This window comes from Paroedura picta, chromosome 2 (genome assembly GCF_049243985.1).
Source record: "Paroedura picta isolate Pp20150507F chromosome 2, Ppicta_v3.0, whole genome shotgun sequence".
Classification (NCBI taxonomy): Eukaryota; Metazoa; Chordata; class Lepidosauria; order Squamata; family Gekkonidae; genus Paroedura; species Paroedura picta.
The window spans coordinates 151980236-151992838 of record NC_135370.1 but is presented as its reverse complement, the minus strand read 5'-3'; the positions used below and the strand labels follow the sequence as shown (position 1 = coordinate 151992838).

Genomic DNA, 12603 nt, shown 5'->3' with positions numbered 1-12603 from the left:
TGGAGAACATTATTCCCTTCTTTTTCACCTCTTGCTTTGCCATCTTAGTCCAGAACGTACGAGGACTAAATTTCCTCCTATTTATTTCACCAGAACTCATGAATTTCAACAAACTCTACTACAGTACTGAAGGATCATAAAAGCTGTATAGCTTTGAAGGGAACTTAAAGGACATTGGGTTCAGTTGGGGTGAAGGCTGTCCAATTCCCACTTCAAAGGTGACTGTTCAAATGTTCTCAGTGATCATACACAAAACAGATTGCTTCCAGAGAACAGGTCTCCTAGCAAGGCCAAGCATAAATGAGTTCAGAACAAATCTTACAGAGTTCGTACAGAAACACCCAGCATTCCAAATGTGTCTCATTCCTTTCAACAACAAAAAAAAACTTGGAACTTTCCCCCATATCCAAGTGAAGATCAGATTTTCTGGTAGACAATGCTCCTCAAGGTCAACAGGCTGAAAAACCCTCTACGGCTATCCATACCCATTCCCAAGAACCACAAGTTGCTTACAATTTAAAACTTTTGTTGAACAAAGATCAGGGATTTGCTACTGGTAAAATAAAAGTGCATGACTTGAAGTGTAAGTAAGACATAACTAAGTACCAGATACATAAGCACTAAGCAGCATCAGCAGACACCTATCAGCTATGAAGAAACGTGCTAACACAGAACAGCATCAGCATTTTAAAGTAAACTGAACTGGATGCAGTGGAATCATTCCATTGATGGAACTCCCCATTTGAAGAGGGACATTTTTAGGCTGCAGATTCTTTCAAAACTTTGGCCAAAGCACATTATTAGGATGAAAGTACTGTTACTCGTAACTAAACCCTACAAATCACTTCCTGCATTGTGCTGCAATTAGAATACTCTGTTCAATGTGGAAGATTCTTAGCTAAGGAAACTTCTTCAAGAATAGCCAGCTACATAGTGAATTATTTAATCTAGGAACAACTTCAGAAGTCTATTGTGTAACTGAAGAATCATTTTCCATGGTGGTAAAATATCTTCTGTTTTATATTGGCATTATTGAAAAGAAATGTAGGTCTGTTAGAATGACAGAAACCTCATCTTTCTATTTTTAAGGGGGAAAGGATGAAGGTTTGATAATGTTAACTCTAGAACTCCCCAATGCAGCACAGTAATCCATTCTTAAACAATGAAGGCAGGTCTTTAATATTATTTTAGGTCACAGATTAAATGTGCAGATCTTCTGAAGTCCATAGAATCAATAGGAACTTCTCAATGAACAAGAGCAGACTATGGTTTGTGTTATTTTAAAAGAACCCACAGGGTAGATGCCAGAGGTTTCTTTTTGTCTCAATGCTTGGGATTCCATAAGAGAACATAAAGTATATGATGCTTCAGAGATTATGCTACCTGACCATCTCGGCACTGCATAGAAGAAATGCTATTAATTCATATATATGTGTGCATCCAGAGAGAGAAAGACAGAGAGAGGTGACTTGGATAGAAAGAGAATGATTGTGAATCTTTACAGATGTTCTGTAATGTCCTGCATTATAGACTAAGCATGAAACCATGTGCAGAACGACAAGTTTGATTTTGATGAAAAATGACAGGCTGGTATTCAGCAAAATAATAACAGTAATTCATCAAGTTGCAGTGGTACTTTTGTGATATCTGTATGACCTCAGATTATTTCTTTTAACAGCGGAAGCAATTGACAGTTAGGTACAGGATCAGGGTTCTGCTCTCTAACACACTAAGACAAAAAAATAAATACGCTGTTCACACTACCTCATTTCTGCATTCAAGACAACAGAAATCCAAAGACTCAAACATAATAATCTTCCGATACAGGCAGAGGGAGGTGGATTTATTCTGTCATCAATGGCTATTTGTGGAACATTTTAACAATGAGTTGCTCTGAAATTATTTACAATTCCTTCATCACTTCTCCCCCCCCTCCATTACCAGGTATTGTTCTGTTTTGCTTTGGTGGCTGTTGTTTTTGTTACTTGGAGACATCTGCAGCACAAAAAGAGCTGTGTGCTCCCCCACCACCCATTGATCACCTGCCTTTAAGTTCCTGCTCAACATCACCTTTTTTGGTGTCACATCTCTAGCGTTGGCATGGCAACAACCCCTAACAGAATAGACAGAAGAGGGAAGGGGACTAAATAAGCCAGTGGAGGAAGAGGCTCAAAGAAAGCATCTCTTGGTGCTGCTCCACTTTTCCCACCCCATATACAGATAGAGAAGAGAGGAGAGGGATGGGGGGGAAATCCACCCTGGGAGCTGAACTGCTGGAAACCCTTTCTATTTTAAAATGTGTTTGATGAGCTGGCAGCTGGTCATTGTGGCTTTTTTTTTTTGGTTGTTTTGCACATTACTTAATTTTCATGATCCAGTACAAATAAGAGGCAGGAGGATTAGCACATAACAAAAAGGAAAGGAATTATGATTTACTAGTAAGGTGCTGGAAGACCACTTATGCAACTGATAGAGGAAAAGATACTGGGCCTTTTAGGCAAAGTGGACAAATCCTGGAGATTTAAGACAGTTGCCTGAGGAAGGAAGAATTTGGGGAGGGTAAGGAACCTCCAGGGATGTAATTCCATGCATAGAATCCACCCTCTAAAACTGCCATTTCCTCCAGTGGAATTGGTCTGCATGGTATAGAGTGTTGGGATATGCAAGATCAGTAGTGTCCATGATTCAATCGAATATGAAGAGTATTCCACAAAGGGTGTTGGAAGAGATGTGTAGTTGGCATATATAGATCAGGAACATTCTGGTATTTTTGGGATCTCCTCCTATATCCTGATTGGATCAGTTGGAGACTTCCTGCCGCTTTGAGCACACTTCCTGTTTGCTTTCTGATGAAGTCAACAGTTGGACTGCTAGAACCTTCTCTCCTCTTTCTGTTGCTTTACAAAGTTGTTCCATTCTGTATATTTAAACTCTGCCAACATGGAAAACTTGGAGGTTGGTAACCCTTGGGCCTATTCACTGTGCTTATTAGAATAGATTGTTCATGGGTCTTCTGAAGCCCTGGAAACCAGGAAATGATGGAGTAAACAAAAGAAACCTGGAACAGTGCTCTAAAAAGATGAAGATTACAGTTTCAAGGAAAGCCTATGAACGATTGAAAATATGTATTGATCTTAAAATGTGCCACGTGTTTCCTAAGCAAGAGACCTTGTTCACATCATTAAAACTGTGAGCAAACTGGAATAATAGTGGGAAAATAAGACTGTAAGAGAAAAAGGGCTTTGAGCAAGAGAAATTTAGCAATAAATATTTAAAGCTCATACCCAACATGGAGACATTGCTTACATGACAATCCAAAGCAGAATTGCACATAATGATCTAAGAAGGGTATAACTGCTTAGCACTGCACTGATAGTTAAGCAACGTAATAACCACAGCTTCATCACAAGACATCAAAGAGAGCTATGATCTTAAGTTGTAGGTCTTCAACTTTCAAAACTTTGGCCAGAGTTTATAAGAAAGCAGTCCAAACTTGGTAGGAGCGAGGTGACAGAACATAATGACTGGGTTTCTATTCACAATAAAGGTACGAAGGTGTGCATTGCCTTTGAAGAAATCTAAGCATGTACAGATTAAAACGAGAAAGGGATGCAATCTGCATTGGAACCAGCATAATTTTTTCAAAGAAAAAAAATACCCAACACTTTGCTTATGAGAAGGCCAAAGGTGGCCCCCAATTCCAAAATTTAACATATAAACACAAATCGGCCAATCAGAACAAGATTCCAAGTTGCATGTTCCAACAGACTTTTAAATTGTCTTCTTTTTAAATGACAAGTGACTGCAAGGTGATTGCCTTATGCCTACCTGTGGGGGGAAATCAGACATCAGGATGCTCATTTCAGAAGCCCTTTCCAAGCGGCTCAAAGCAGTGATGCCTAAATTGTTTGTTTTTCAGATATCAAATCCCTTCAGCTTCAGCATGCTGTGGCAAAACATCCCCAGGAGGGTTTCTTAATTCTGTGCATTAATGTGCATGTGTGTATGGACAGAAACCCACTCACATCTATCAGCTGATTGTGCCTTCACTTCAGTCTGAATGCAAAGACCAAAATGATAATTCCTTGAGGAGCATTGTGTTACAAAGAAACAATACCCATTGTGTGTAGTCTAATGATTAATTCCCCAGCCAAAGCAATTCTATCTTATTTGCACACGTACACACACACACACACACACACACACAAATATAACGTTTTTGCTCATAAGCAGGATTTAGTCATTCCTTACCATTAAAGTTCTTGCAGATAAAGGGTATTTCAAGGGTGACTGGTGGCCTTGTTAGCCTGAGACTTATCTTACCTGCATGGTCTCTGGCAATCATTCCAGGGGAGGGAGAACATTTCAAATCTGGCTCAATGAAGACATGATTGCTACAAATCTCATTCTAGAATCCGACATGCTACACTCAAGATCTGCCATATTCAACCCTCACTGACTATGAAACCCCTCCCATGACCGACCTCATCAATACTCTCATTCTGCTAGGCTCTTGCCTGATTTTCTCTCTTGCCTCCATGCAGTAGTTACTTTCTTTACAAAGTTATGAACCTGAGCTCCTTTTGATAGCAATGTAGGAAAAAACTCAAACATCTTTGTGCTCTAAAGTTCCAACAGCAACTCTAACCCCAGTTCCATTCAGGTAATATAATTAATTAACTAGCTAATAAACAAATACAGGTGTCCACCCTGTTTCATAGTATAATAAGGTTGCCAACCACCAGGTAATAGCTGGAGATGACCTGTTATTACAACTGATCTTCAGGCAATATAATAAGAGAAAATAAGAGAAAACAGCCACCTGGGAAGGTTGACTCTGCAACATTATACTCCATTGAAATCCCTCTCCTCCCCAAAACCCACCCTCTTTAGGCTCCACCCGTGAAGTCTCCAGGTATACCCCACACAGAACTGGCAACTCTATGATATAACCATCCCAACCCACTAAGACATTGCACACATTTAAATAAACCATGTTTTCCTTAACTATGAGGCAAATATCTCAAGACATTATTGAAGCCCACAGCATATCAACTTATGCCTACTCACTTAACAAGGGTTGAATCAGAATATTAACCCTCTTTCACTGCTATCAGTTCTTTTGAGTGATACATTCCCATTCACCTTTATGAGTGTGAAATTCACATTCAGTTCATCCGTTAGAATCATAGAGTCGCAAGGAACTTCCACAGTCATCTAGTTCAACCCCCTGCAGAATGCGGGAAATTCACAACTACCTGCCCACCCATAAATGATCCTCATGCCCCCTCCCCAAAAAAACAGAATCCCTGGTCAGTCTGGTCTGGAAGAAATTCACCTTCTAACCCCAAAGTGGCGATCAGCACTACCCTGAGCATGCAAGAAAGAGCCACATGAGCCAAGCTCAAACACAAGCCCTTCTGCCCACCCACTCACAGACTGCTCAAGTTCACAGAATCAGCATTTCTGTCAGATGTTATTTGGTGTACTATGGTGCACCCAAAAACCCGAGGGTGGTCAAATATGCATTTACAGTCATTGTAAAGGATATCACTACACAAACTAAGTTTTTTCTCATCATTTATTCAGATGGCAGTCTTCAAAAGATTTAGCCCTTCTCAGAGTCAGGATTCTGGACCCACAAACCAAGTCCGTATTCTGCTATCCAAAATCCCTGATTGTGTATGGATACCTACCATGGATGGAATAATGATTATATAAGCCTACCTTTTCATTAAGATTTGTAAAATTATTATTGCTTCCATTGCTACATCTTATTCAACCCTCTCTTTTCATATAGAAGGGAAGACACATTAGACACTTCAGCAGTCAATCCTCAAGGCACAGCATATGTAATGTTTTTAAAATTTAACTGTCGGCACCATCAGAGATTTAATCATGACAAAAAAGGATGAAAACGGTTTCCTAAATTACACCAGTGAACAGTAAAAAGCCTATTTAATTTGTTTTATGTGTTATAAGCATTTGGCTTTTAACACTGACATGTCCTCACCATAACACTTGTTATGGTATAAAAATTATGAGCTTATAGCACTTATTTTAAAAATTGCCCAGATGCTCAGGCCTGAGAAACAGCCTCCTAAGAGTGTTCTTGAACAAATTGTCAAGTATTAAGAACCATCAAATCATGCTTGAAGGGAAAATGTCACGCTCTGATAGCAGTTAAAATGGGGGCCAAGAGGTTTGTGGACAGGTGGCTACAATTTCAGAGGACCGTACCAACTCCCGGTTTGTGGAGATAATTATTCCTGCCAAGACGACCACACATATTGGTTCTACAATCAGCTCTTCCCTAGTGTTCTCTCCCCTCTATCTTAAGCCACAGTTATTAATTCAGTATGACATGTTACAAAGACTTAACTTACATAGACATTTGTGATTAAACATTTTATACCTTTTTTTGTATTTAGTAGGTAACCCAATGGAAATGGCTTAGTTTTACACAAAGCATTCTCTATAACCATAAATGCCAAATACCTTTCTCAATACAAAGAAGAAATGAAGACAATCATACCACAAATGGAACTACTGCAGATAAGAAACACTAAATGAGAATATTAGATTTGGCATGGGATATAGGAAAGATTATTTTCCCTTAACCCATGTGCTGGGGAAATTGCCTTTCCAATTTCACAGGGTTAATAGTAAAGGTTATCTGCTTGCCTCAAAATGTAGTGTTACAGTTCATATTTGATTTATATGCATATGGTATTTATTAAAACATTCTCTCCCAAAGTTCACCGTGACTTACAGAACACAATAGAAGTAGCCAATATGGTACAAAAATAATCTACTTGACTATAATCCTGAAAATATCTGAACTGGCCACAACTACCCACATATGAAGAATTTCTAGACTAGATTATTATAATAATCATTTCAGAGTTGAACTCTAAGATCTGACTTTAAACCCCACTACTACTTGCGCTCTTTAATTCACAAAGTATATCTATTTAAGGAAAAAACAAAAAGGAGAAATGCAACAGAGAAGCAAATGGAAGCTAACTTTAGGCCAATTCCAAGGTTTTTTGCCATTGCTTCATAAGGCCGGACAGAGACAGAACACTGAAATGGGAGAGCAGGTTGAATTTAGGGGGTCCAGCCTCATGGTGAAGCCTGGAATCTTCCTGAAAGTACAAATGATCCCCAGATTACAGAGATAGGTTTCCCTAGAGGGAATCATACATTATGAGGGAGGGATCTATGGTTTCACATCAATGCTGAGCTCCTTCCAATTCCCAGGCACTGTTCCCCTGTGTCTCCAGAAGTTTCCAAATCCAGAGTTAGAAATCTTAACTATACTGCTTCAGAATGCAGGGAGACTGATTCATGTTCCTTCGTGTGAAGTTCCAGCACACAGAAAACTAGCACATCTGACTTCGGTGTCATTCCCCACCTATGGTCTAAAGTGAGACAATCCGCTCCACATTTCTATCTAATTCTGCCAGAAGGATGTGCCAGAAATGGTTCTTCTTCCCACTTAGTAATTACCAGGTGGTTGGATGAAGGAAGAGTAAAAGTACCGTAATCTTTGGCTAGAAATGGGAACTGCTTTCCATTGTGGCCTGGAGGAACCAGAAAGAATAATACAGCCGTAGAGAAGGCATTTGACAGGTACTAGAGGTCTGCAGGGATGCTGAACCAGTACATGTAATGTTACAAGTGAGCTGGCATTAGGGTTGCCAGGTGCTGCCTAACTACTGGGAGAAGATGGGGGAGAAGGGCTGGCAAATCCAGGTTCGGTTGGATCCTGGAGAGGACAAGGTCTTCAGTGGGGTGAAATGCCATAGAGCTTATCCTCCAAAACAACCGTTTTTCCAGAGGAACTGATCTCTGTAATCTGGACATGAGCTGCAAATTCCAGGTGATCCCCAGGTCCCACCTGGAGGCTGGCATCTCTAGTTGGCATCTTGTACCTGTTCAGCATTTGATGGTCTTTTTGTTCTTTGATATTCTGAGCTCAAGCCCTTTTGAATTCGTATGAATGTAAACTACAATCCTAGAATCATAGAATCATAGAGTTGGAAGGGACCTCACAGGTCATCTAGTCCAACCCTCTGCACTATGCAGGACACTCACATCCCAATCGCTCATCTACTGTAACCTGCCACCCCCTTGAACCTCACAGAATCAACCTCTCCGTCAGATGGCTATCTAGCCTCTGTTTAAATATTTCCAAAGATGGAGAACCCACCACCTCCCGAGGAAGCCTGTTCCACTGAGAAACTGCTCTAATGGTCAGGAACTTCTTCCGAATTTTGAAACGGAATTTGTTTTGAATTGATTTCATCCCATTGGTTCTGGTCTGTCCCTCTGGAGCAAGAGTGAACAATTCTGCTCCATCCTCCATATGGTACCCTTACCTCCCGTGATCTGGACATGATACTCCGTTTGATACAGCCCAAAATCCCATTTGCCTTTTTAGCCACTGAGTCACACTGCTGACTCATGTTCAATATATGGTCTACTAAGACTCCTTTTCGCACATGCTACTGCCAAGACCAGTCTCCCCCATCTTATATTGGTGTATTTGGTTTTTCCTACCTAAATGCAGAACTTTACATTTGTCCCTATTGAACTTCATTTTATTCAGTTTAGCCCACTTCTCGAACCTATCAAGATCATCCTGTATTCTGTTGCTGTCTTCAGTTGTGCTTGCTACCCCTCCCAGTATAGTATCATCTGCAAATTTTAGAAATATCCCCTCTAATCCCTCAACCAAATCATTTATAAAATATGTTGATCTAGATATCCTGATCTAGTTTATTTTGAAGCAGACCCATGACTTGATAGAGAACTGAAGAATTCCTTGTAGAAGGAAACAGTGTTAATACTTAAAAGAGCAGGACTTTGGTTAAGCCAGAAATGTTGACATAGGTTAGCCATCTTGGGTGCAGGGAGGAGGAGAAGGAGAGAAAATATGATGGATTCACAGTTTCCTGCCTTCCAGTTTAGGAAATATCCTCAAGGGCTCGATCTCTGTTTAATGGTGATACATTCAGACAGGTTTCACACTGCCAACAATAGCCATGCATCGAAGATAAAATGCAGAGCCTGCAAGGATTGCCTTACTAGAAGTGTTTACAAAAGCAATTTCCCATGGGAGTCAAGTGCTTACCAAAAAAATTGAGAATGTTCTATCGTATTGCACAGCAGTTGACACTGTATATCACAGTCTTCAGATCCTAAAACATGACGTGAGTGAAAGCACAGCGAAAGCTATGAGGGAGCATGAAATCTGGTATTTATATAATATCATCTGTGAATGATCTTTCACAATACTTGACAAGAGTGGGTAAAATCATCACACCCCCATTCTACCGGAATAGGGGCAGAAGTGCAGAAAATTAAAATGGTATGGAATTAGTCGGTGTTGTGACACAAGCTATAAATAGATCTCAGCTAAGTCACTGCACTTTCATTTTCTGTATTTCCCAAGATGCTCCTTGCAGGACAAAAGAAAGACTGCTCTCACCAACTCTAGGCCACAGTCGAAGTGTTGCAGAGATCCCCACAATTCAGAGCTCCCTGAAGAAAGTAAGAAGGGGCCTTAAGCAATCAGTAGCGGCTATTTCACAGTGGCTAATCCAGATACCTAGAAGCAATGCTAATGAAAAAGTTGACTCCTTTTCCCTATCCCTGTCCCATTGCATGCTGCTTCTAAAACACTCAAAACTGGCCACAACCTAAAAACAGGAAGCTAAACTAGATGACCAAGCAAACACTATTAAATTCATGGGCTTAGTAAAACATGGACACAGCTCCAAATAACCAACAAGTTTACTGGAACTATAAAACACTGTACAACAATAAGCAAAATTGTGGAACTTATACAAATATTCATGGCTCCCATCAAGGTGTGTGATTGTCCATTAATGGAGGCCTGTCATTGGTCCTGAAGTCTGTTCACTGATTGGCGGTGAACTAGGAACCAGAGAATCCTGAGCAAGAGTTTTGGATTTCAGGCTCTGCTTCTGAGCTCCTTGTCTCTGAATGTTCACAGACACAACACCACCACCACCCCTTAAGTATGCACATACGATTTGATGAAGTCCTGCCAATGCTGAGGTTTAGAACATACATGCTGTATTTGGCAGGGTGTTTCCTGCTAGGCTCTAGGCGACCTTAGGAGATGGTGCCACTGTCTCAGGTTTGGCTTTCTCTGTGTTGTTTTGGGTCGACACCTCCTCCCGAGTGTCAGTGAGTTTGACTGCAAATAGTTCTAGCACTGGATTGGCTGCTTGGGTCATTGTAGGTTTGGGCACATCAGACAGACACCATCTCATTTGGTCCATGTGCTGATGGAAGACATGGCTGTCTGGCAACTGGACCTGGTATGAAATGAGTCCTGTTGCCTGTGTAACCACTGCCAGAATCCATAGTTTTTTGGTTTTCTTGATAACGACACCTGACATCATAGACAAGATGGGCACAACTTCCAAACACTTTGAATATGAGTCCACTATGATTAAGAAAGATTGGCCCTGAAGCAGGCCTGCAAAGTAATGTCCATGTCATTTCGCAGTGCTAGACAGGGATGTATGGCATTTCAGGATGACTCTCTTGGCAGGTCTGGCACTGCTTAACCCATTCCTTGATGCTTGCAACTATACATGGCCATTAATACATAGCTCCTGGCTAGGGCTTCCATATGCATGATGCCCAGATGGCTTTAATGCAGGGATTCCAACATTCGGAGTCTCAGCTTGGTCGGCATGACCATTCAATTTCTCCTACAGCAGGCATCCCTTATGGACGGATAGCTCATGCTGCCAGGATATGAAAGGCATAAAATCTGTCCTGATGCCTTTCGGGCCAAGCCCACGCCAACCCAGTTAAGGATGTGGGAGAGGACTCATTCCTTAGCAGAATGGGTGGCCACAACAGAAGGTGGAGAGGAGGCTGTGGAAGAGTCCCAAGGAGCAGCACCCCATGAGCTGACAAGGTGTCTGTGTCTATGCCCAGAAGTGGCAGGCAGCTGAGGACATCAGCATTCCCCATGCCTTGACCTTAAGTCCAGCAGACAGGAACTGATGCAGGACATCTCATAGGCATGCTGTAAATTCAGTGTCAGAGCTGCCAGATTCCAGAATATTATAAAAATACAGGATGACACAAGGAATACCCTTGAGAACATCTACACTTAGCAACACTGACATTGAATTGTAGTTGCTTGACCTAGAAGACCATGATGGTCTGTGCTGTGGCAGTGGCACCTTCAACCAGCAGTGGTTGGTAGGCCTGGACAAGGTCAAGCTTGGCAAAGATCTTGCCACCACTTAACAATGCAGGGAGATGTCTCACCACCGACAGGATACACGTGGCACAAATTCTGACATTCCTATTGGACTTAAGGGAAATGGCAATTAGGGTCTCCCGGCATGCAGTAAAATTGGTTCCAGTGCCCCTTGTTTAATGTGACAGTTCAGTTTTGCATCACTTTTGAATGAAAAGAGAATGTTCCTGGCCTTCAATTGTATGGGTGGACAGGCTGGATCAAGGGCCAGGGACACTGGTGGGCCATTATAGTGCTCAAGAGACTTGCCAAGCACAGCTACAAACACATCAAAAATGTTGCTATGGACATGTGGGACTCCAAAGATGTTGATGCCCAAAGGTTCAACACAGTCAGGCCCAGGAAACTGGTGTGCCAGCCATCAACTACAACCAAGTTCAGAATGCCTGAGAACGGCTTGAATTTCACTTTGAAATTTCCGACATCTTGGACTGGCAGTCTCTTCCCCTGGATATCCATGAGGAGCAGTTTGAGAGGCAGGAGATGAGGTCCTCCATTGGGGCACAATAGTTTTAGAGTTTCTTGGGAGATTATTCAGGGTGAGTCTTTCCACAGCCAGAGTCTATTTCCATTTTGAAAGGTGTCCCCTACATCTGGACAGTGACCTTGATCTTCTTTCAAAGTGTCCTGGACTGATGTCTGGGCTGCTGGTGAATTGATTGGGTTGACATTTGTGTGTCACAGTATAGCAGGAACTCTATTTTTCCCTGACCTGTGGATGAGTTCACAAATGTAATGCTGGTTGGGCCTCTTTGAATGGTGCACCCTTGTAATATGGCCTTGTTTCTCTATAAGCCAAGAATTTGTCATCCCAGAATTTGCACACGTCTTTGATTATTTCCCCCCGCAACTGGCACTGAGAGCTACTTCTTGTCGTGGTGGGCTCAAGTGTGCAGGAGTGGCAAGATGCATGCATTCTAGTTCTTTTTCAACATCCTCTGAGTAGACTGGTTCCAGAGTGGGTTTTGGCTTGGGTGGTGGGCTCTTAGACTGGTGAGTTCTGGTCTCCAGCTGCCAGGGCTTCCTCCAATTCCATCTGGAATGTGACTTTTCTTCTGGCAAAGAGGCACCATGGTTTTCACTCATCCTGGAGGCTACATATGAGTCGGTCTCTCTAGGTTAAAAAAGCTGCAGTGAGGGGCAGTCTGCCACACAGCAGCGACATATGCTGCCACAGGTTCGGTTTTACTCTGACTTCACTTGTAGAAGGCACGTTGTCAAACAATTTCGACTGCTTGTGGACCAAAAGTGCTTTATTAGGGTGTCAACGATGGCACTGTATGATG

General features: G+C 41.8%; 1 protein-coding gene across 33 annotated transcripts in view; it reads right to left on the bottom strand.

Annotated features, from left to right (window-relative positions):
- The window catches only part of NRXN3 (neurexin 3), a 1515064-nt gene that overhangs the window by 876257 nt on the left and 626204 nt on the right, over positions 1-12603 (bottom strand). The window lies entirely within an intron of this gene.